The sequence below is a fragment of the Nothobranchius furzeri genome, chromosome 11 (genome assembly GCF_043380555.1).
Source record: "Nothobranchius furzeri strain GRZ-AD chromosome 11, NfurGRZ-RIMD1, whole genome shotgun sequence".
Taxonomy (NCBI): Eukaryota; Metazoa; Chordata; class Actinopteri; order Cyprinodontiformes; family Nothobranchiidae; genus Nothobranchius; species Nothobranchius furzeri.
In genome coordinates this window covers 30733744-30758863 of record NC_091751.1, presented here as the reverse complement: position 1 = coordinate 30758863, position 25120 = coordinate 30733744, and the positions used below count along the sequence as shown (strand labels likewise).

At 42.3% G+C, this 25120-nt stretch overlaps 1 long non-coding RNA gene across 5 annotated transcripts; it reads left to right on the top strand.

Annotated features, from left to right (window-relative positions):
* The first annotated feature begins 11108 nt into the window (after positions 1 to 11108).
* On the top strand, positions 11109 to 20227 carry LOC107383392 (uncharacterized). 5 transcript variants are annotated; one of them, XR_008563988.2, is made up of 4 exons: positions 11109 to 11550; positions 13194 to 15539; positions 15753 to 15793; positions 15899 to 20227. It is a non-coding gene; the product is annotated as an uncharacterized lncRNA (long non-coding RNA). The 5 variants fall into 5 exon arrangements; XR_008563985.2 differs by having other exon boundaries at positions 13194 to 14308; positions 15450 to 20227; XR_001572740.3 differs by having other exon boundaries at positions 13194 to 15099; positions 15450 to 20227.
* The last annotated feature ends 4893 nt before the right edge of the window (positions 20228 to 25120 follow it).

The window sequence follows — 25120 nt, the reverse complement described above, 5'->3', positions numbered from 1 at the left end:
AAACAACAGCAAAGTCGATCATCGAGCTGCGGCCTAAGGTATCCTGGTGCCAAGAGCACATATGGACACCTTTATGTCTGAACATGATGTTCATTATGGACAATCCATGACTGCCACAGAAGTCCAATAACAAAACACCACTCGAATTCAGATCAGGGGGGCCGTTCCTCCCAACCACACCTCTCCAGGTCTCACTGTCGTTGCCCACGTGAGCGCTAAAAGTCCCCCAGCAGAACGAGGGAATCGCCGGAAGGAGCGCTTTCCAGCGCCCTCTCCAAGGTTTCCAAAAAGGGTGGGCAGTCTGAACTGTAGTTTTGTGCATAAGCACAGACCACAGTCAGAACCCATCCCCCTAAACGTAGGCGGAGGGAGGCTACCCCCTCATTCACTGGGGTAAACCCCAACGTACAGGCACCAAGATGGGGGGCAACTAGTATGCTCGGTGCCTCTCAGTGGGAGCAATTCCAGAGTGGTAGAAAGTCCAACCCTTCTCAGGGAAACTGGTTCCAGAGCCAGAGCCATGCATTGAGATGAGTCCGACTATGTCTAGTCGGAACCTCTCAACCTCACACACCAACTCAGGCTTCATCCCCACCAGAGAGGTGACATTCCATGTGCCAAGAGCCAGCTTCTGTAGCTGAAGATCAGACCGCCAAGGTCCCCGCCCTCAACTACCACCCGTCACACACTGCACCCGACCCCTTTGGCCTCTCCCACGAGTGGTAAGCCCACTAGGTAAATGCAGATCTGAATTCTAGCCAGTACATTGACCTAAACTTTGTCCACATCACAGGTTTTTGTGTAAAAGCAAAGACTTCCTTCCATTGGTGAACATTTTAGAACCCAAACCCTTTAACACGCTTGTGATGTTTTTGGATTATAGATCCAAACCAAGACGTCTGCAAATGATCTCCTGGTGTTCATCGATGCAGCACAAACTCTGCAAATTCCCTGATCAGCTGTGAGACTTTCAGTTAGATAAAATGTTTGATCAATATTTGTTATATGCGTCTCTAGATGCTGCGTCTTAATTAGAGATATGGAGTCACAGATGGGAATTAATTTCTTCATTCTGACTTGTTTGTATTGGAATGCTTTCATTAGCGTAATAGTCTCTGTTCATTCACACTTAATTTATTTTCCTTCTATCACTTTGGATGAAGAAACGGGTAGAAAATGCCTTTATCATTACTTTTTTGTGAAAGTCCATCTATTATTAATAATCCCCACCACTGCTCCTTTCTTCATTCTTTTTTTTTTCTCCCCGTGTCCCGTCTGGCTGTGAAGCAAACAGAATTGATCTCTGAATGCTGGTGACAAGCTTTACAGATTTACTCTCAGGTGGAGCATCAAAGCGTCTGCTTTTAATGTCACGCCTGATACTTAAAACTTTATTGTTATTGTTTTTGAATGCTTTGTAATTCCGACCAGACACGGAGTCAGAGGTGAAAGAGAAAGGAAAAGACAAAAGGTGGGGAGAGGGGGGGTCCACAAAAATAAACAATAATGAACAACAGTCTGCTTCTAGACCTGCAGAAAGAGATAGAAGAGAAAAAAAATGGGACACAAAACAATTCAACAGGAGCTAGCTATCGCTGCGTCAACTTGAAGAAATATACAATCACATTGTTTAGCTAAACAATCACATGATAATAAATGACAGTGCATTTAGTGGTGACAACAGCCTTAAGATATGTGTTGAACGTGCCCAAGCCCATACTTTTGAGAGCACCATGTGTGCACCTGTGTGTGTACACGCACTTGTTTATGTAAGGTTTCTCTATAGGAGCATCCAATAGAGAGTGTGAGGGACCACAGATCTGCCCCCCCAAAGATGTGTAGGAGACGGAGGGAGCTCCAAGTCCCAGAGATCCAGTTGCTGCCCCAGAACACATGAACCCCAAGGAGACTGCATGCCAGGCACCCACTCATGCTCCCCATACACATCCTATTCACTCTGGGGCCGGTACTGCTGCACATGGGGTACAACCCTTACCGGTTACCAGAGTTTCACCCTTTTTGCTGGGGTGCTGATGAGCAGGCTTCCCCGCCCAACGCTGAGCACAGCAACCCACCACCCCAGACCCCAACCAGATGGCCAGATCTCCCTCCTAGCCTCCTTTCTTCATTCATTGGAAATGAAGAACATCTACAAAAAAGGCAGAGAACTGGCTATTTGCTGATCATTTAGAATCATAATTTGTGGATGCCAGAGGAAAAAAAACATTAAGAGCATAAACCAAAGTAAATCCTCTAGAGATTTAACCAAACCACTTGTGTTTGTTAACCAATAGAGCTGAAAACTGCAAAGACCAAACTAATGAGTAGCTCATTAGATTGTACCTCATCGATTCTCCTCGTAGCCATGTCTCAGCTACGCTTCTAAAACATTCTCGAGCGTGAATGCATTAATATCAGCTCTTTGTGGGCTCTTTCCTTAAGTGCCTCCTTTCCCCATTGCTTTGCTCAGGATTAAAAGCAGCGAGTGAGTAAAACCTCCCCGCTGTCTCCTCTCCACACACTCCATCTTGGTTTGTGCTGTTCCCCCTTTAACGCCCCATGCTCCCCAGCTCCTCTTTAAAGCCCACCTTTCCATAATGGCTATCTTCAGCTCGGCCCCGGGAGAAGAGGTGTCTGTGTTTGTGCTCCTTCATGCATATGGAGCCAACTGTGGCATGAAGACTCTACAGAGACTTAAAAAAGAGAAAATGGTCCATTGAGAATGGTGTCACATACTCCCGTCCCATGTCTGCAAACGACGATCCACCCTCCCTCCATCTATAATAAATTTCCCTCCAAGGCTTTAACTGCTAAAGACCCGTCAGTTTGAGGTCCTGGATGTAAACCATGTGAGTAAATTTGCTTTGCAGGAATCTAGGATGTGTTGGACTGGGGAGATGGATAAAAACTAGCATTTAAAAACCATGTAGAGCCTTTCTTTGTGATGAAGATGGAGGAGCAGCACTTCTGACAGAGATGGAGAACAAATAAACCTGCTTTCTGTTTGGGTTTGGATTTGCAGAGAGGACAGCATATAAGAAAAACACCGGGCAACTTTCATGTGGTTCGGACCTATTACTTGAGTTTATAAGTGTGTCTGCAGATGCTAACAAACAAACAAACAAACACACACACACACAGAAAATTCGAGGATGGAGCCCCTGCCCCCCCACCATTGAGGGGAAGAGTGCTCTGCACTAGGGATGTGCATAGTTAACCAATTAATAACACCTGAAATTCTTTTGACTTATAATTTTTTTTGTCACTTGTGGATTTTCTTTCAGGTACATGTGGTATTTTGGTTGTGTTTGGAGCTAATGCAGGTCTGATGCTAATTTGCAACAACCAGCGTTTAGGGGTTAATGTTGTAACCCGGAAAAATAGTTTTGCCTGGTTAACTGCAAGTTTGCATCCTTCTGCTGCACATAGATGTAATATATTTTTGTGCCACCAGAAGGCACAAGAGCAACTGTTAAAACAGCAGAAGAAGAACTCGTCACATAATCACTATCAAGTAAATGTATTGAAAAATGAAGCGGTTAGGAAAATGCACAGCGTGGGAGCAGTTTAGACTTGGTAAATGAGGCCAACACCAAAGCACTGAGGCTGGAAATACCTGAAAATAAAATTGCACAACAAAATGAAACAAGCCCAGCAACAGGTCAGTGCCAAGACTCCTGCTTTGTGACAGCTTGAGTCTGTTCAGTAAAACAAAAATATGTTGCTGTAATTATTTAGTTCAATGTAAGGAAACTTAACATTTTTTTTTAAGTGCGACCTCCAGCAGATGAGCAGCGTAACGTATATGATGCTGGATGGTCCATTACGCAACTGGTCCTGGCAGACATATCATCTCTCCTCCCAATAACGTTTTTAGTTTATGAATATTGTAACGAGCGTGGAACTTTAGTTCGGCATCAGAATTATGGTAAAATAGCAGGCGGGAAAGCGTGACAGTGACATTTATCCAGTGCTTTAAGTGGAAAGGAATAAGTGACAGTACGTGGGGTCGGGGTCAGGGCTGACAACCAGCGTGCCCCCCTGGAGGGCTCTACTCTGGCACAGCCCTGTGAGGTTAGCAAGGAAAGAGAATAGTCTCCGTTTCCCTCAGTCTCACATCATTCTGGAAACCACTTTGGTTATACAGTCATTTTTTACCAGACATTTATCTGCTGCTAACCAAATCAAATATTCCTCGGCATACAAGTTCAAAACGCAGACAGAGTTTCTGCCGGCTGCACGCTCTCTGCCTGTAATTTAGTAAGACTGCAAGGAAGTGGAAGCAGCAGGTTTACAATTTCAAATTGTTTTAAAGTCCCATTAGTTGTCACACACACAGGTGTGTGTGCGGAATTTGTTCTCCGCATTTGACCCATCCCCTGGGGGGGCGGTGAGCTGCAGACACAGCCGCGCTCGGGAACCAGTTGGTGGTTTAACCCCCCAATCCAACCCCTTAATGCTGAGTGTCAAGCAGGGAGGCACTGGGTCCCATTTTTTCAAAGTCTTTGGTCTGACCCGACCAGGAATCGAACCCTGATCTCCCAGTCTCAGGGCGGACACTCTACCACTAGGCCACTGAGCTGGCCTAGTGGTAATCAAATAGTTCAGCTACTTTGTTCTTTTTGATGAAGCAGACGAACCTAAAATGAAACCACCAAACTGCTGCTGAAGTGCTTTAAAACAAACTAATGTTTTATTTTGTAGAGGGTCAGCGAATGCGACAGAAATACAATTAAAGAGTTACAAACCTTGTGCCCTCCAGGACAGTAGCTGTGGTGGAAACATGTATATTTTACAAGAAAAACTTGTAAGGATGACTCTAAAATCGAGAGTGGTCCAGAGTCTGGGTGCCACAGCAGCAGATGATCTATCACCTTTGGTCTTTAGCCTGGTGCTTCACAACCAATAGGCTTTGGTCACTGGACATTAGGACATCGCACCGACCGCTACTGGCTATGGTGGCCGCATTTGTGGGGTCTAAAAAGTCTATGGTTCACAGGATGTTTGGTAGCGGCGATGCAATAAAACCAATGCTTGGTAGTGGTTCACTCATCAGTAAATATCCAGGGAGCAGACATTGAAGTTGTGGATACATTTAAGAACCTGGGTGTTCACCTCAACAGCAAAATGAACTGGTCCAACAGCACAGATACTCTGCATAAGACGGGCCAAAGCTGCCTCTAACTCCTGAGGTGGTCCTTCGGAGTTAATTTCCAGCTGCTAAAATCATTTTATCACTCTGTGGTTGGCTCTGTTATTCACTTTGCTGTGGTCTGTTGGGTAGCAGGCAGCTCTGACCGGGACAGGAAGAGACTGAACAAGCTATTTCACTAAGCTAGCTTGGTTCTGGACTGCCCACTGGATTCAGTTGAGGACACATATGAAAGGAGGATGCTGGGGAAGATGACCACCATCTTAAAAAAGCCCTCCCACCCACTGCATTCCACTGAGGAGACCATGGACAGCTCCTTCAGAGGCAGACTGAGACATCCCAGATGTAAAACAGAACGCTACCTTAGGTCTTTCATCCCCTCTGCAGTAAGAGTGTAGAACTCCTCAGTTTATGTTGTACTGGCATTATCCTGGTAGACAATAACACCAGTGCAGTATTCGGTATGTGTTCAATACTCGTGCAATACCAGATTTACATTGCATGTCTGTGTCTCTTGCAGTACACTGCATTGTGTTGGGACTCAATTTTTTTCATGTTTTATTCGTGGTTTTTAGCAGTCGAAGGTTAGAATACGAGTCCTACATGTATACTGTATTTTCTGGAATATAAGCCGCTACTTTTTTCCCACGCTTTGAACCATGCGGCTTATAATGAGGTGTGTCTTAACTGAATATTTTCCTTCACCTGCCAGGGGGCGCTTTAGCAGAAAGTGAAACAGGTGGAAGTCAAAAGTGGAAATCGAAGAAAGTGCTCATTTTAATTTAGCACATGCAAGCAGCCGGCATGACGAAGACTTTTTTTTCAAATCCATACCTGCTCATCATGGTAACTACACGTATGAGTTCATATGATGCCGCATTTAAGTTGAAGGCCATCGATCTGGCAGTAAAGGAGGGAAACAGTGCTGCCGCACGTAAGCTTGGCATGAATGAATGCATGGTTTGGCGCTGGAGACGGCAGCGGGAAGAACTCATTCAAGCCAGCTTCACCCGGGGATGATGACAGCAACACTGACAGCGACACTGACATCGCCACAGAAAAGGTATGTGACGAAGCTCTTCGGAGGCTGTTTAACGCCAACACTGAAGAAGAGGACTTTAATGGCTTTAGTGCGCAAGAGGAAGATGAGAGCAAATGACTTTTTCTGGTAGGCAAGTGTGTTTTATTTACTAACCAGGCATGTTTTGTGTGCAGTTTTAATTTTCTAATCATCCAGGGCTTATTAATGCTATGTCAGAGCTGTTCTTTTCTTCTAAACATGCATGCAAATTACCGGTAATGACGTGTCAGTTCTGTTTTTATTTTATAACCATCCAGAAATATGAATGTTATCAGTGCTGTTTTCTAAACTTGCAGGCACGTTCACCCGTGTTTAAAATTTGTTTTGTTGAATTAAAACAACAACGAAAAACCTCCGTGTAGTGTCTTTCTGTCTAATTATCTTTCGGTATGTTATGGTGTAACGTGAGGAAATATGAGTTTTCTGTCACAATGGTGGTGTTGGACGCAGCTGGGTCATAGCTGGGTCGCTGAGAACTTTCACCCACAGATTAAGACCTGAACGCCAGCGAGTCTGGGAGGAAACCATAACATCTGCCACCTGCAGTCTACCAGAAGATGTGTTTACATGAGTTGTACCCAGACCAAGTCAAAACATAAAGTTTAAACTTCTTTTTCTTGATTTTAATGTTAAAGTAAACATTATCATTTTGCTCATTATAAATGTGTTTAATCAAATGAATGACTATTTAGCTTTGGGGTAATTATAATGGTTTAATGAATCCATTCTTAAATAATGTTGAGAATGTTTGTTACTGACCTTCACACACACTGAAGCACAAACATTCACACACATCCACACACACCTGCTCACAGTAAACTCCAGACACATTTGATGACGCACGTTTGCTTTGAGAAGAGAAAGGTTTTTGGTAAGTTTTCAGTCTTATGATGCAGTTCGTGTTGGACAACGAGAGAGAACAGACCTGAAAACCAAAGGGGGGGCAGAGCCTGTTGGCTCGTTCTTCCCCCCTTTCACGCTGTTTCTGCCAAGCCAGGCAGAATAGCTGAATCGCGACTTCTAACGAAGACTCATTACCGAGTCTTTTGATTTCTGAGTGAATTAACTTAAGAAAGCGCATCGATAAAACGCTCTACCATCCACGTGTACCGAGGGCAACTCTGGACCGGTTCCGTTCGACACCTATGTCTCCTGTCAGCCGCCGGTGTCATCTGGATGAACCACAACATCCTCCACGGCCCGGATCCGAAAGAGGGTCCACAAGAGTTCGGTGAGACAGAGCACGGTTTTAGCGTTTGATGCAGTTCTCTGATAAGACCTAAGTTTATCCAAACCATCACTTCACTCAGACACCTGTTTCTTCTTGAAGCAAAATCAGACTCACACACGCATTCATGTCACAACATTCTCAATCTTCATAAATTCACCAGAAGGTCTATTTGAGCAAGAACAGCATATAAACTGTTAAAAGATTGTCCCACAAAGTTGCCAATGTGATTGTTATTTCCTGTTTGTCAATTTTCAAAATCATTAGTTTAATTTGAAGAATTAAAACTTTTAATCCTTCAAACTTGTTTCCTCATTGAACTGAAACACAGACACTCAGATATTATCGGCAGTTTATGGATGAAAACAACCTTTGAGTCTTCTGAACAATATAAAATTTGGTTATTGATTTATTAAAATTAATATTCCGAATTAATACGTAGCATGGTTTCTCTTTCATAAAAGAGCATAAATCCATAACGCTACATTGGCCATACATGCGCTGTACGCCGGAGACCTGCATGTGGCTGCTGCGCCGCGGCATGTATTCGGGTGCGGCGTGTGTGTGTGTAGAAAACCTTTTTTTTTTGTTGGTGAGGCTTATATTGAGGTGTGCTCTATAGTCCGGAAATTACGGTATATCTAGATGTACCCTTTGTAACCCGTGGCTCCCTGAAAAAACTGAGTATCCGTATTCAAATCTAACAGCGCTGAATACTTCTTCAGGGTTAAAGTGTTGTGGGAGCTACAGGATCAAATGTGTCTTATTTCCTAAAGTTTCTTGCTTTTTTCCCCCTTTGAACTCTATTGCTGGTTTCTTAGGAGTAGTAGCTTATTATCTGAGCTTTGAAACCTCCAACCCACAAACCACACACACAACAATCAATTAAATATATTGAAATATGTAACAGTTTATAAAATACATAAAGAAAATAAAGGCTAAATTCCCTCTCCTCTCAGAGGAATCATAAAATCGAACAATTAATAAATAGATAAATAAATAAAACCAATTGTCCTTTAACAATGTATTCAGGGCTATGTCCCAGTTCTCTTGCTTTTGGGCAAATGGATAATTCAGTCCATTAAAATGTTGAAAAGTTGCCAAAAAAAAGTGTCCAAACCCTCACTCAGGAAGGGGGAAAAATCCTTAGTCCTTTGAATAGTGTAGAGGTCTTAAATGATCCTACCACATCTTTGATGAAACAGGATATGATGAAAACGTCCTGCCATGGATGAGGCACCCATGAGTATTAATATCCCTCCAGTGGATCAAAGAAGTGCATCTGAGTCCTTAGATGTAGGGCTGCAACGATTCCTCGAGTAACTCCAATGATTCGAGGACAAAAAATATTCGAGGATTTTCCGCTGCCTCGAGGACTCGTTAAATAGACCATAGCTGAAAAAAATGGCGTTTCGCATGGATTCTTTATGTGTTGCACAACGCGGTTACGTCACAGATTGTACATGCCATGCACTTTACTGCACATGCACTCTACTGCACAGCACGCAGCAGTCTTTTCGTCTTTTCAGCTGGACAGCCGACAATGGCAGACGCCACGGAATTAAATGAAAACAAGCAAGACCAAAACGAGGGATATAGGAAGTGACAGAAGTTTTCCAAGGTGTGGGATCACTTTATGTTAAAAAGAAAGGAAAACGTAATATGCAAGCATTGCAAGGTGGAGCTAGCATACCACAACAGCACTTCTTCCATGCTGCAGCACCTCTTAACCCCGGGTTTCCACGGGAGCCGTCAGCAGCACGTTACTGCAGCAGCACGTCTTGCTCGCGTAAGCTGCTGCTTGGCCCTTCCCACGAGACGCGAAGCAGCAGGGGAGCAGCTGTCACCGACCGAGCACGAAGTCACACGAGTAACTTCGTCAGTAAACACAACAACAAGCAGGAGAAAATTACAACATGGTTTGTGTTTTATGTTCTGTCCATTTTATAATCGCCAATACGGACCTGAAAAACAAACGAGACCGCTAGCTAGGTGATAACTTCTCACGGGGACGCACAGTAAGTAACCTTTTTTAAAAGTAAAGCAACCGGAAGGCAGTACGTTCTTTATTCTGAAAATCTCGGTAGCTTCTCTCCATTTCCGCGTCCGATTTCCTGTCTTTCCTTCCCCAAAAATGTCGAACTTGACCCGTTTCAGAGGCGTCGCGCGTAGAAAATAGAACCGGCGCGTAAAGGCCGCAACATGCTGCTCCTGAGATGCGGCCGACTCGCGCTGCTGACGGCTGCCGACGGCTCCAGTGGAAAAGGTTCTGTTGACCACAGCGGTTCCTATCAGCAGCTATGACGTGCTGCTGCAGTAACGTGCTGCTGACGGCTCCGGTGGAAAGCCGGGGTAAGACAGCATCGGACTGAGGGCATGACGTGCCGAGACCAGGTGAATAAACTTTTATTTCAGGACGTAAATGTTGACTCAAATGTAGTGTCAATAAAATACATTTATTTGTTATAAGTTAGTTTTAAAGTGCTGCTTTAAAATACATCTGTTAAAATGTATATTTTTAAAATTGGTTTACAATATAAAAAAAAAACCTTGTTTGAATGATAGTTTGTTAAATTTATCCCCAAATTCCAGTTAATTTTCATGAATTCCCCTATTTCTTGTGCACAGTTTCTAATTTTAAATATTTCCAAAATTCCCCAGCTTAGCCTTCCATGGAAATGTACCAAACCCTAATTGCAATTTAGGAATGTTTTACTTCACTTTATTTATTTTTAGCCTTTTTTTTCAGTAAAACACAACATGTCCTGGATAGATTTCTGCTGAAAGCACCTGCCTGCACCCCGGCACAAGCAGCCATACTGACAGACCACATTCTAAATCTGCTGGTTACAGACATGTGCCCGCTGAGCATGGTGAAGGATGCTGGCTTCAAAGCGATGATTGCTGCTATCCAGCAGAATTAAGCTCTTCCATCTCGGAACTTCTTCACAAAGCAGTTGGAAGAAAAATATGAAGACCTCAAAAACAAGATGAAGAAAGCCCTGCAAGAGACTGACACCATAGCACTTACTACTAATATCTGGCAAGTGTGGCAACAGAGGCCTACATGGGGATAAATGTGCCACTACCTAGAAAACTGGAAAATTGTGTCTCATTGTCTTACCACTATGTCTTTGCAGGAGAGGCTAATGAACAACGCTTTCCAACATTGGCGAAGCTGGCAAACTCCCTGCTCTGCATTCCAGCTCCACCCCATCCGAGCGGTTGTTTTCAGCAGCAGGTAATATTGTTGTTAGGTATTTTTGATTGTTCATTATTGTTGTGAAATCTTTCCTTTGTGAAATGGTGTTAGGAAACCCCTGACCTATAGTTACTTGTTTACGTCTTTATGTTCTCAGAAACTGTTTTCTGCTTTAGGCATTTTGATCCATTAGGACAAGTCAAAACCAGCCAAACCAGGGAGTTTTCTGCCAGACCAAGAAACTTGTAGTTCTAGTATCTGAAGAATTCCTTTGTCCTGTGCCTTCTAAGACCAAAGTGTTTTCCATTAGTTAAAAGCAAACTGGTCAGGTAGGAAATTTAGCTCAACTCTAGAAACTTCTCTTGTGATTGTGGAATTTGTGGGTGTGAACATGTTGTGAAATAAATCCCTCCATGAGCGCCGGCTCCTTTGTGAGAGGAAAATGGCTTCCGTGTTGTATGGTCTGGTTCTCTCACCCTCTGCAGAGTGTCACACACTTTGCAGAGTTTGTTGTCTGTTTAAGGTTTGATACAATTTACCAATTTAAGAATCTAATCCCTCTGTGTGGGGGTTCTGACTTCCTTTAAGGTAATTTAAGTTTAAGGTAATAAAAGAACAATAGTATAAATTAAAATACGCAACATAATAGTGAATAATGTTAAATTAAATTACCGAACATAGATTAAATTACCTATCATAGTGGTGGAGGATGCGGGCACAGCAGAGCCTTTCGGTGGGAGATTGCTCCTGTTAGAAGTAGATTTTCCAGGGTGTTTGAGGATTTGTGATTAACACTCACCATGTCACCAACCAGCTGATTAGCTCCGCAGGCAATCTTCCACCTACGGCTCTCGCTTACCGGACTCAGGACGCCACGCAGAGGGAGAGTAAGTACCTGATTTAATTGCACCCTTTTACTATTAATCGGTTGACAGTGTGTTTCATGTTTGTGGAGTATTTGCCATTCTCGCACGAAAGAAGTTTCTTGCCCCGGCATGTGGACTGGAACTGTAGAGTCGCTGGACCATAGCCTGCTAGGTTTACCTCAAAATAACCAGCGCTGCGTTAAAGCGACCAGCCGTTGGCACAGGCACACACTCCTTTTGCAGTTGCTGACAGGAAGGTTTTGACAGATTCTGTTTAATGCTGTTTCTTTGAAGTGCGTTGAGTTATGCAACAAGGACATGTTGGGCTCGCGACCCAACGCGTTTGTTGCTGCATCAAATAGGTACGTGAGATGTACGCTGACGTAGATAGATGATGGCAACTTGCCTGCTTGCAGCACTGCGATAGGAAGCGATGTGCAGCCATATTAAAGCGGATAGCAATATTAAACTGAGAGACAGAACTAAAAGAGGTAAAAAACTAGAAAAGGGTTGTAATGTGAATACCCCCACAATGGTGGGTTGTAATTTGGTGGAATGTGCAAACCACTGCTGAAATCACACTGGGGTTTAGCTTCTACACAGACTGTTATAATTTAAGATCTGAGATACAAAAATGCAATAAAAACAGTTCTGTGCAGGACAACCATACGGTTTTTAAATATTTCATGGTGCAGAAAGGTATCCAAATTAAGAATCATCGTTATAATTGGCTAAAGTAATCCAAACCGTTCTAAAATTCACTCCTTGTCAGTCTGTGCGTCTGCCGACTCATTGTGTTTCTGTGTGTGTGAAAGCTGTCGTGTAGGTATGGTGACTCAGGACTTCAAGGAATGTTGTGTGTGTGTGTGTGTGTGTGTGTGTGTGTGTGTGTGTGTGTGTGTGTGTGTGTGTGTGTGTGTGTGTGTAAGACTCAACTGCAGTTCTGAGCATCAGTGTGTGTGCATATCTGAGTTTTTGAGTGTGTGAAACCTGCAGGTTCGTTCTAAGTGTGATTGTGTAGCTACAATTTTGAAGTTTGAACCGGTTCTGTCTGTTCTGTCTGTCTGTCTGTCTGTCTGTGTATGTATGAGAGAGTATGAATCTAGAGGTAAAGGAAGAAGGGAAATTACAGGTGCAGAAGGGGAGAATTAAAAAGGAACATTGCCTCAAATTAAATTAGATATTCTGGTCTACAGGCCCTCTTATTATTTTATTAAAATAAATAATACCCTTTTTAACAGATCATGTAGTTTATTAAAATAAACAAATACCCGTTTTAACAGCTCAAGTAGGTTTTAGACCAAAACAGTTTCCCTAATGCCCCTTTGTATAGTTCTCTTTTGTGATGAATGAGTTACACAATTAGAAGGTGCCTTTATTGTAAAGTATGATTTGGTATTAATGTGGTACAAAGCCCCATGAATAGTTTCTGCTTGGTTTTTTCATATAAGGTATAACTGTAAAGAAGATGCCTTATTGCCATTTTAAAGTGATAAAATCTTTTCCTTTGTGCAAATTCTAACACAAATCTGGTTTTACCAGATTCGAGTTCCTGAGAAGGCAGATTAGCTGGTGAAAATATATGTTTATGTTTATGTGCTTAGCAGACGCTTTTACCCAAAGCGACTTACAATTTTTATTTTTTATTTTTTTTTTACCTATAGGGCATGTTGTGATCTGTGGGGGAAACCGGAGTACCCGGAGAAAACCCACGCATGCATGGGAAGAACATGCAACTCCACGCAGAAAGGCCACAGCCGAGTTTCGAACCTGCGACCTTCATGTTGCGAGGCAACAGTGCTAACCACTGCGCCACCATGCAGTGGTTATATGTAACTCTCATATAAGCTCTTTTATTATTCATTGTTATATGCTACTTTTTTCATTATGGAATCATGTTATAATATCAAAGGCCTCTCTGTGCTTCTCTCCTGCACAAGCTCTAAACAGCTGCAGGAACTCCAAAAGGGAGTGAGACATTGCAGTCTCTCTTTGTACCGGTTACCACGGATGCTTCTGCTTATCTTAGAATTGCATGTTCTTGTGATATGTGAGTTCCTGCCTAACAAGGCAATATATGCATCTACCTTATAAAGCTCTTTTATTATGTATCCACCTGGTAAACTCTTGTATTATTCAATGCTATTATATATTATCATATGCTATGGAAAGAATCCTGCTCAAATACTCAAGGCCTCTCAGTGTTCTTCTGCACAAAGATTAATAGCTGTATATCTTCTCCTGTACCAAAGAAAGGAGTGAGCACACTCCAGCTCTTCTCAAGTTCCTCTCGGTACCGGTGAATATGTATCTTTTCCTGTCAAGGACGTACCAGGATGTTCCTAGTTATCTCACGGATGCATGTTCTCGTGATGTATTAACTGTCCACTAACAAGGCTGTTATTTTCACCTGTCATGACCAATGACGTATGTACATGGCAAACTGCATATGTTACATTCCTGTAATCCTCAATAAAAATCAGCCGTTTCAGCAGAACGGAGAGAGTGTCTGAAGCAACAGACAGGAGCAGAACGCGGGCTCTGCTGCAGTTGCATGCTCTCCCCTCTCGAGCGGTGAAACAGTGACTGGACTTCTGATCATCTGACTCCACATTCTACCAACTAAAGGTGTTTATCTCCATCTCCTCCGTACCTGTGCTTGGTCTAACAGAAGAAAGACCAACACTGGGAGGCCTAATCTATGTCCACAGATGCTTTCTGCTACTGGATTTAATTTAAGAATGTGGTTTTGCTTCGGGATGGTCTCTGTTTTCAATTGGTAAGGTTCCTTCATGGAATGCAAACCTTAGCTCAGCAACCTGTTTTGTTTCATTGGTCAGACTAAGTAAATATGGTGTAATTGTAACATTTGTCATTTTCTTTGGGGAAGTGAGCTATTTTTATTAGACATATTGTTAAAATTCTCCAGTAGGATCTTCGGAGATATATTCTTTGGGTTGGGGCCCAATCTCCAAAATAGGCTGATGTTTTCTCACCATATCCTGTTTTATTTTATTGGGTTATTTTTTGTGGTGATAGAAGTCTGCACAGTGCAGTGCATGAGACATATGAAAGCTTGGTTTAAAGTACTCTGACTCCATCCTATGTTCTTTTATTTGCAGTTAATTGTGTATTGGGTTTATCTTTACTTTTTACTTTCTGGGAGTGCGAATTTACCAAACCTACATATCCAGATTTCAGGGGGTGACAACCTAAAACCCGGGTATTATAAGGTTTGTAGTGCCTGTTTGCATACAAAACTATGGTTTGGGCATTCCAAAATAATGGTTGTCATCGTTTGAATCTCCCTGGTTCCCCGATATTGTGTTAAATCTTTATTTGATTTGTTTTGAAAGAGTTAGTCCAGCTCGAGACTGGTTGAGCGGGTTATGCTGAACGGTTAATCAGATAAGTGTTTTCTGGCTATGAGCCAACAAAGGTTTGTCTCAGATCTTTATCAGTAAAGGACAAAAGAGACAGAAATGTTCTGAGTTCTGACCCAGTCACTAAACTTCTGAGTAAGGACGTTTTGCTTGGTGTAAATTGTGTTTTAATACTGCTATAGCAAGGGTGAGCTGCCATTTCTGTTTAACCTTTTGCTTGTTTGATAAGCTAGGCAGATATATGGTACTTCAAGGGTTAGTGAGTAGTTAGGTTTATTCTTTATTATTTTGGCCTCTGGCTTACCCTGAAGCAAAAGCAGTGATCTCAGTCTGGTATATATAGATTTCTTAGAGTTAATTGTTAAAGCTCTGTTCCTTTCTTTTGCTGAATAGTCTTTTCATTTTTAATGATTTTGTGTTATAATTAGTTACGGTTGTTTGAGTTTATTCAGTTTGATCTTCTATGTCCTGGATTGATACATTTACATATTTTCTTTTACTATGACTGTTGTTTAAATGTTTTATTTTTCCTTTAAGTTGCCTGATCCGTAAACAAGTAAGAACATCCTGATGTGAGACTTTGTGTTTGTTTCTTGGATTCTTGTCATAAGCAGACTCTTTGCCAAGGTGAGATATCTGGCCATAATGGTTTGACTTACTGTTTTTACAGAAAGGTGTTTGTCTTTGTCATAAACCTAAAAACTTCTTGTTAAATGAGTCTTATCAATCATTTATTGGGTTACATAAACTAATAGTGTGGGTCGTTTAATGCAATATGGAACATGAATTGATGAATGAACTTTGGTATAGTTTGCTGATAATTATATGAGTTGATTCCAGCTTACAGATGATACCGAGTGGACTATGTTGGTGAATTTCAGGTGAATTTGAGCCCCATTAATTCAAACTGGACTGGATACAGCTGAATGGTTGTTGTTGAAGATGTCAAAAAGCCACAATGACTCTTTTGCGCTTTCTCACTGCAGGCCATGGAACCAAGGAGTTTGGGGTCCTGTTGCATGTGATACCACCACAAATGAGGCGTCAAGGTCACTCATCTCATCCCTCCCACTGCTGCATACTGCTGAGAGGCCACTACAACTGACCATCATCAGATGGAATGCATGCAGGCTCGCCAGGACGGCAGATAAGTAAACGATCTGCCTTCAGCTTGCAGGGCCAATCCACCATGTCGCTGCTGATGATGGGCGATCGCACTTTGCTCTGAAACTGCCCCTCAGCATCTGATGGAACGAGAGGAATAGCAGCAGTTGGGAGGAACAACGGAATCAACATCTGGTGTTTGAGACCCCTCCTGGGTCCGTCCACACGACTTTCTGACCTGCCTCCAACGACGTATCCAGTACCCCAAATCTCCTGTCTGGTTTCATGGCTCCCTGTCCAAAAGACATCCCCTCACCATCTCTCAGAATGTCTCTCTCTCTCCTGTCACACCGCAGGTTGGCTCTCTGCTCCCACCTCACGTTGCGTGAAGATGGGCGTCCTTACGAGGACATTTGAGCTGAAGAAGGAGAGTCTGGGTCTGTGACGACTCGTCTGTCTCATATCGACGAAAGGGCAACACCATTTTATGGAAAACATTGTTTTAACATCAACTTTCCCCCTCTAGCAATTTCCTGAAATCCAACGAATCGACTGAGTTTGCTGGTATCTGATAATTCATATCAACTCGGGTTAAAGTTTCTTGCATCTGTTATGGTTATCTTAATAAAGCTAGGCACACAGGATAAATTAGATTTTGGTGTTTGGGTTATTGTTAAGCTAACATCATCGTATTGATTCATAATTCGTGCTCATTGATTATTGGGTTAGTGACATCTTATTCTGATTTGTTATAACAACAAAAATGAACATCAGGAGGGATTGTTAGGTATTTTTGATTGTTAATTATTGTTGTGAAATCTTTCCTTTGTGAAATGGTGTTAGGAAAACCCTGACCTATAGTTACTTGTTTACGTCTGTATGTTCTCAGAAACTGTTTTCTGCTTTAGGCATTTTGATCCATTAGGACAAGTCTAAACCAGCCAAACCAGGGAGTTTTCTGCCAGACAAAGAAACTTGTAGTTCTAGTATCTGAAGAATTCCTTTGTCCTGTGCCTTCTAAGACCAAAGTGTTTTCCATTAGTTAAAAGCAAACTGGTCAGGTAGGAAAATTAGCTCACTTCTAGAAACTTCTCTTGTGATTGTGGAATTTGTGGGTGTGAACATTTTTTGAGATAAATCCCTCCATGAGCTCCGGCTCCTTTGTGAGAGGAAAATGGCTTCCGTGTTGTATGGTCTGATTCTCTCACCCTCTGCAGAGTGTCACACACTTTGCAGAGTTTGTTGTCTGTTTAAGGTTTGATACAATTTACCAATTTAAGAATCTAATCCCTCTGTGTGGGTGTTCTGACTTCCTTTAAGGTAATTTAAGTTTAAGGTAATAAAAGAACAATAGTATAAATTAAAATACGCAACATAATAGTGAATAATGCTAAATTAAATTACCGAACATAGATTAAATTACCTATCAATTGTGTCAAAGAAGACGGCAAGCCTCAGCCCTGAGCATGTAGATATGCTCACCTTCCTTCACTGCAACCACAGGCTCCTTGGATAGATTGTATTTCCACTCCCCAGGCAGTCTCTTGAGGACAGTTTAAAATCCTTGTTTACAGTAGTAGGACTTGTGTGCCAAATTACTGTCTTGCATGTTAGTTCTGAATATAAAGTTGCACATTTGAAGGACAGTGTTAACAGCACAATTTATTGCACATTTTTTTTATACTAAGAGTGATAACTGCTTTTTTGTTATTCAAAGATTATTTTTATTTTTTTTCTGTAACTGTTTCAGGGAATGTTAAGTTTAAAGTAATATTATTTATATTTGTGTTTTCATCTCAAATGTTAAGGTGGAAGTAATTTTAGTTCTGATTTTTCTAAAGAAACAATCACTATTTTCCATTATACAAATACATTAATAAAATGTCATTTATACATAATAATGTAAACAACAAATTTTAATGTTAAGTCTGTCTTTTTTTATATTGTATATTTATAATTGAACCTTAATTTAGCAAAAGTATGTTTTATTTGATTACTCGATTATTCGATCGGGATATTCGATAGAATACTCGATAACTAAAATATTCGATAGCTGCAGCCCTACTTAGATGTGTTGGCTCTCCGGGAAGGAAAAGGTGATTTACACCCCAATCAACAAGCCTGCGTAACACATATGCAACAAAATTATAATAATGTCACTTTCTTTTTTCTATTACCTTCCAAACTCACAAAATAACTATACTTGGAAAAGTAGATTTCATTAACAAAAGAAATATAAAAGCAAAACAAATCACCCTATCTTCACAAGAAATTTGTGTACAATCCATTTTCTCCACAGTTTAACACATCTACTCATAGAAACTGAGCTAACAGCTAGCCGGCCGGCTTAAAAATGCGGCTACATGAGACCGTCACTAATGTTCAAATACATACATATATTTCACATAGCTTAGCATAGCTTACACGCACGTTTTTTTTTCCAACTTTGTTTCACATATACATATACATTCAGTTCATGAAACATTAGACTGACTCACCAAAGGGTTTCCTCAAAGAACAAATCGAGGTCTACTTCGAACGGCTCCTCATTCAGTAGCAAACACACTTTATAATCATAAAATACTTTAGTTTCAATAAAAACTCTTCACAAATAATCTTAAACCCTTCTCAAGTGATGAACCTTACATTCCTAGAAGTTTCCAGTCATCTATTACTTCGCTGACGGCAGTTAGCTGAACTTCTGCTCACCTGTTCAGCCTAACGCCGGCGTAACGGACAAAAAATGTTTTCATATTCTCCAGTGTGGGGAGGGCTGCACAGCTCGGCTGCATGCTAGGTTCTAAGTAACCCTCGTAATGTTTTATACTACCGAAAAACGGTTCCTAACAATGGCGAATTTTTAAAAGTAATTTAGGCTCAATAATTCCGGAAGATAACCTGGGTTACACTTTATTATTTTTCTTCAAATTATTCTCTTTAGTGTTGGTGCTGCTGTAACAAGTGCATTTCCCCACTGTGGGATCAATAAAGTCTATTCTACAGCTTTAGCTCCGAGGAGATATGGAGCTCACAAAAGTTATTTAAGGATTTTATTTGTAATTATATGCAAAGATAAGTTTAAAGAGAAGAGGTCAGAAAAGTGAGCTTAGGAGAGGCAACGTTTAGTAAACACATGCTAACTAAAAGATTCACCGATGTGCACCACCGCTGACAAGAGTTGGTTTTAGACTAAAAGCAACTCTTGTTAACGGCTTAAGCTCTAAAACTTTTAGAGCTTAAGCTCTAGCACAAGACACATAAGATGTCCCAGGATAGGGGAGGAGTCCAAGACCCCACCTGACATATACAGTCATATACAGACACAGTCACACACTCCCTCCCTCATGCAAGAGTTTGTTTTAGTTAATTGCCGCTACCAAGAGTTGATTTTAGTGCATCGCTAAAACCAACGTGCATCAACAAACACATTCAGGAACAACACCGTTGAGGTCTTTCTAAAAAGTCTCCATTCCCCTAACTTCCCTGTGTGATCTTTACCTTTTCTCTTTAAGTTAGACCGAGATATCTTCTCTTCCAATATCTATTGACTCTTTCATATCTAAGTTGTTTATGCCATTACCTTGATGGTCTCCTTTCCACAGCAAGAGTTTGATCACTTTGATCACGAGACTGTTTAACATCCTGTGATATTTTCACAACATAACCATAACCTCAGTCAGGGATTTAACCCCCACTGCTTCACATTTCATATGACATGGGTACTTAGGCAGAACTTATGGGAAAATGTCTTGTTCGACTCCTGGGGGCACCAAAACCACACCATAACCTGAGTCACAAGTAAATAACCATGTAATGCCAAATAAACAAAAGAGTTTATAAATAACTCTTGCATGGTTGGCTGTAAAATTTAGGAGAATGGGAAAGATGTAACATCGATTTACACTAGTTTCAGATTAACAATACGACATACTGAGTGGGGAAGAGGGGTGGATTTATGAGTTAAATAGTATGTTATGTGAAGGTTGTTCATTAATGCGCCTTGGGCTTCCTGACAGGGTTGCGGAAGACGCTTTATAAATAAAGCTTTGATTTTTTTTGATTTTTTTTTTAAATGTGAAGTGTATTATGTTATATCCATCCATTCTCATCCGCTTATCCAGGGTCGGGTTGCGTGGGCAGCACCCTGAGCAGAGCCCCAGACTTCCCTGTTATGTTCCGTATGTTCCTAATAAAAATGAATGACAAAAAGACATGACATCATTTCTCTTTGGTGGTACGTCCTTTCAGCCCAGCCACTAAAGCAACAATGCTTCTTAGTTTGAACTTCAGTTACTTTTCTTCACTGTCTCTAGATGAACAAAGATGGAGTTGTTGCCATGTGATTGGCTGATTAGCTGTGTGACAGCAGTGTCTGTCACCTCATGGACATGGTCTGCTGGCAGTGTTTTCTGTGTTCTGTCCAGGATGACTGGTTGATGTGCACACAATCAGTCTTCTGTTTATGAATGCATGTGTTAATTTTGTACTTCTATTTGAGTTACCAGTGACTTGGAGTTTCCCATGGAGTCTCACACCTGCAGCTCATCTCCTCAGGAAGCCTAATCGGCACTCCTGGGATCTACCAACTCCCAAGGGAGGGGAGATTCATGTTTATGCTTGTGTTTAATTTAATGTAGATGTTTTCTGTTATGTATAGGAAGTTTGTAATTATGATTTAGTTAGTTGAGTTACTTGAATTGATTAGAGTGGTTAGTTTGTGTGTGTGAGGATGTGTGTGTTAATTGTATGTTAATTGTTCCCCTCTTGTATGTAGAGTGGTCTGATCAGCCACTATTTAAGTTGAACCTGGTGTGTCTGAAATGTTTTTTTTTTTGTTTTGTTTTTCTGGATAGAGTGTCTTGTGCTGTGATTAGGTTAAAGTTCCTGTTAACTTTGAAGCTGCTCCAAAACAAAATGTTAAACAGTGTAATTATCAAGTGTCACTGTCTTTGCTTATTTTGTTGCAAAATGTCACAAACTTAAAGGACTAGACAGCTTAGCTAAGCTAGTTTCATTTGGAGGCAGTTCAGTGGTTACAAATAAATATATTTCTCCAAATAGATGAGAAGAAAATCATACTGCTGTTCTAACAGAAGAGCTCGGCCATGACTCTCCTTAAAAACATTGCCCCGCATAATAATGGAAGTGGTTTGGGGTTGTTTTGTTTTCTTTGCTTCAACCGGTAGGTATGTTCTATCACTGGGATGGAGAGACGAAAGGGAAGATGCAATGATAGAGGAACATGAGAATAACTGTGAAGCAGTCTCAGCTATAAGGGGAGATGACATCAGCATGGAGCTAGACAGTGGGAGTGGGGGGTCAGAAGGTAGAGGAGAATGGCGGCAGAGGTAGGTGGTTGGAGTGGGCAGAGTGCGTTGCTGACCACTGATAAGTATGGGTACTTGTGGGTAGTGGCACAAAGTGGTTGTTTATCTCTCGTTGCAACAGACAATATAAAGTAGGTGTGGGGGAATGGAGGCCTGGGAGAGAGGATATTAAGAGATATGCATGTATGAAATGGAAATGAATATGTTTGTGTTCACTGAGATCTCATTTCTTTTACTTGAAACGTGACAAACTCTGGGAATGCTCTTATATTAAACATGTGTGGATTTTGTTGCCTTCACAACACATTAAAAAGGTAAAACATTTAATTTCTTTGGAGCAACAAACCAGCATGACACTGATTTGACTGTTTCAAATGAAAATATTCCTCATGCAACTTCACTGAATGTCATTTATTTAGACAAAAAATGAAATAAATGTTAATATTTACTTTGTTAAGTGACTTTATTGTTCTGATTAAATGGGATCACCTAAACTTGGCTGATGAGTTCATTATCTACGGCTGGGCCCAAGTGCACCTGTGTGGTTTAGTTGTCAAGAATTGGATGCAGGACTTATTTCTGCAGAAACTCAATCACATGGTAGTATAGTGCTAGTGTGGTGAGGTCTTTAATTATGAAGCAGCATCCTCACATGGTCTGGTCATTTCTAATAGTGCAGAGTAAGGAATGTCCCAAATATAGAAATATTAATAAAGGCAAGACTTGACCTTTTCGAATGTTTTGTGGAAACATGCTGCCTGAACTTAGTATAATCATTAGTAATAAACAAAAAATGTTAGGTCTTCATAAAAACACTGTTTGCTTTTATTTTATTACACAGGTTGACTGTAAAACATTTTTCTAAAAGCTTTGTCACCCTAATATGTCTAACTCCTGAGTACTTACATTTTCCATAGAGTTCACACAGTCACATCATCAAAGGTGTTTATTTTGGGCAGTTGTGGCTCACTTGGAAAAGCAGTCTGCTATCGGAAAGGTCTGGCTCCTTCCACCACATGTCAAAGTGACCTTGGATAAGACACTGAGCCCCACGTAGCCCTTGAGTAGCTAAATGTGGTGCCACTGGATAATTGAGACTTGTGGTGTAAAACTCCAGAAACCCAAAATCATGGTAGAAAACGTGTTACTAATTTTAATTTCAGCTAAATCTTCCATAGATCTGTCCTGGGACTTCTCTGGGAAAATGGAATTGCAGTTTTCTTTCGTCTGCCTAAAATGGTTTGTAGCTCACATGAAAGCTACTTTGCAGGATTTATGGAGGAAATTCATCACTTCCAACAACTACATCATGATAAGCAAAGCTCCCATCCAACATGAGGGACACATTTCTGGGCCATGAGCTAAACATCTTTGGTGTGTTCTTACTGTGTTTAGTTTCTAATTCCATTTTTGGTTCTTTTTAAAACACAGGAAAGGTTTTTCTTTACCTTGCTGATGTACGTTTTGTTTGCCGACTGCAAAACACCCTCAGAGCTGACGCTGATGGTGGCGTCACTTAATACTCCTTTTATCCGCGGGCAGCAGAGGACGTTGTTGCCCTCTGCTGCCCGCTCTCCCCTCTCCGATGATGCAGTCCCATGCGCGATCCAACGAGTAAACTCCATCGTCCCTGTTCATGGTCCCACATCCACGTCTCCTTATCTCTGTAGCTTTGTTTATCCATCTTTTGTATTTTTGTTGTTCGGTGTTTATGATCCTTGTGTTGTCCCAGTCCATTATATGGTTTTCTCTTGTGCAGTGATCTGTTACGGCTGACTTCTTGTGCTTTCTGCTTCTTGTTTTGCTGCTCTTGTGTATCTTCGACTCGTTTCTTTCTCGCACTCCTTTCTATGTTCTATTGTTTGTGTGTTGAGTTGGCGTCCGGTTTCTCCTATGTATGTTTTATTGCAGAGTTTGCATGGGATTTCGTAAATGACTCCAAATTTAAGTCCACCTGGTATTTTGTCTTTTGGGTGCACTAGTCTGTTTCTAACTGTTGTGCAGTGGCGGCTGGTGAAAAATATTTTTGGTGGGGCTGTGCTATTTTTTATTTTTAAACAAACTGTGCTTTCTGAGCTTTGTGCACAACTTCACTATTTCCTGAATTAAGCACAGCTCTTTTATTTCCTGTCTTACATCATTGGACAAACTGATTAATCCAGGTGTGTCTGACTAATGGCACGCTGCCTTGCAGACCAAGGTTGAAAAATACTGCATTAAATTGCACATAAAATAACACTACCATAAATGGTAAATAGGCAATGCAAGAGGCTTCATCTTCGTCTTCGTCTTCCTCCGCTTATCCGGGTCCGGGTCGCGGGGGCAGCATCCCAATTAGGGAGCTCCAGGCCGTCCTCTCCCCGGCCTTGTCCACCAGCTCCTCCGGCAGGACCCCAAGGCGTTCCCGGACCAGATTGGAGATGTAACCTCTCCAACGTGTCCTGGGTCGACCCGGGGGCCTTCTGCCGGCAGGACATGCCCGAAACACCTCCCCGGGGAGGTGTCCAGGAGGCATCCTGACCAGATGCCCAAACCACCTCAACTGGCTCCTTTCGATCCGGAGGAGCAGCGGTTCTACTCCGAGTCCCTCCCGAATGTCCGAGCTCCTCAACCTATCTCTAAGGCTGAGCCCGGCCACCCTACGGAGGAAACTCATTTCGGCCGCTTGTATCCGCGATCTCGTTCTTTCGGTCATTACCCAAAGCTCATGACCATAGGTGAGGATTGGGACGTGGATCGACCTGTAAATCGAGAGCCTGGCTTTCTGGCTCAGCTCCCTCTTCCCCACGACAGATCGGCTCAGCGTCCGCATCACTGCAGACGCCGAACCAATCCGCCTGTCGATCTCCCGATCCCTCCTACCCTCACTCGTGAACAAGACCCCGAGATACTTAAACTCCTCCACTTGAGGTAGGACCTCTCCCGCGACCCGGAGGTGGCAAGCCACCCTTTTCCGGTCGAGAACCATGGTCTCAGATTTGGAGGTGCTGATCCTCATCCCAGCCGCTTCACATTCGGCCGCGAACCTACCCAGCAAGAGCTGAAGGTCAGAGCTGGATGAAGCTAGGAGGACCACATCATCCGCAAAAAGCAGAGACGAGATTCTCCTGCCACCAAACTCAACACACTCCACACCACGGCTGCGTCTAGAAATTCTGTCCATAAAAGTGATGAACAGAACCGGTGACAAAGGGCAGCCCTGGCGGAGTCCAACCCTCACTGGGAACAGGTCCGACTTACTACCGGCTATGCGGACCAAACTCACGCTCCTCTGGTACAGGGACTGAATGGCCCTTAACAGAAAGCCACCCACCCCATACTCCTGGAGCGTCCCCCACAGGGTGCCCCTGGGGACATGGTCATAAGCCTTCTCCAAATCCACAAAGCACATGTGGATTGGTTGGGCAAACTCCCATGCCCCCTCCATCACCCTTGCAAGGGTATAGAGCTGGTCCACAGTTCCACGGCCAGGACGAAAACCACATTGCTCCTCCTCTATCTGAGATTCAACTATCGATCGGACCCTCCTCTCCAGTACCTTGGCGTAGACCTTTCCAGGGAGGCTGAGGAGTGTGATCCCCCTATAGTTGGAACACACCCTCAGGTCACCCTTCTTAAAGATGCGGACCACCACCCCGGTCTGCCACTCCCTAGGAACTGCCCCCGATGACCACGCAATGTTGTAGAGACGTGTCAACCATGACAGCCCTACAACATCCATAGCCTTGAGATACCCAGGACGAACCTCATCCTCCCCCGGGGCTCCGCCGCTGTGTA